The sequence below is a fragment of the Crocuta crocuta genome, unplaced genomic scaffold (assembly GCF_008692635.1).
Source record: "Crocuta crocuta isolate KB4526 unplaced genomic scaffold, BGI_CrCroc_1.0 scaffold69-1, whole genome shotgun sequence".
NCBI lineage: Eukaryota > Metazoa > Chordata > Mammalia > Carnivora > Hyaenidae > Crocuta > Crocuta crocuta.
The window spans coordinates 884,303-884,504 of NW_027551577.1; the positions used below are offsets into that span (position 1 = coordinate 884,303).

At 81.2% G+C, this 202-nt stretch overlaps 1 protein-coding gene across 1 annotated transcript in view; it reads right to left on the reverse strand.

Moving 5' to 3' along the window:
- The window catches only part of RAF1 (Raf-1 proto-oncogene, serine/threonine kinase), an 80,343-nt gene extending 80,142 nt beyond the window's left edge, over window positions 1-201 (reverse strand). The window contains exon 1 of the mRNA XM_077751579.1: window positions 118-201. The gene's annotated coding sequence lies outside the window, so the exon portion shown is untranslated. The remainder of the gene's footprint in view (window positions 1-117) is intronic.
- Window position 202: the final 1 nt, after the last annotated feature.

The window sequence follows — 202 nt, forward strand, 5'->3', positions numbered from 1 at the left end:
GACCTGCCGGCCGCGGGCGCGCCCCATCAACGCTGCCCAGGCCGGGCCGCCGAGGAGCTCGGCCCCTTCAGCCGCCGCCCAGCTCCCCGGCATCCAAGGCCTGGCCCTGCCGCCTACCTGGAGGAGCCGAGCCGCCTCCGCGTCCCGTCGTCCGGCGGCGGCGTCTGGTCCGCTCCTCCTCCCCGCGGCGGGGGGGGGGGGG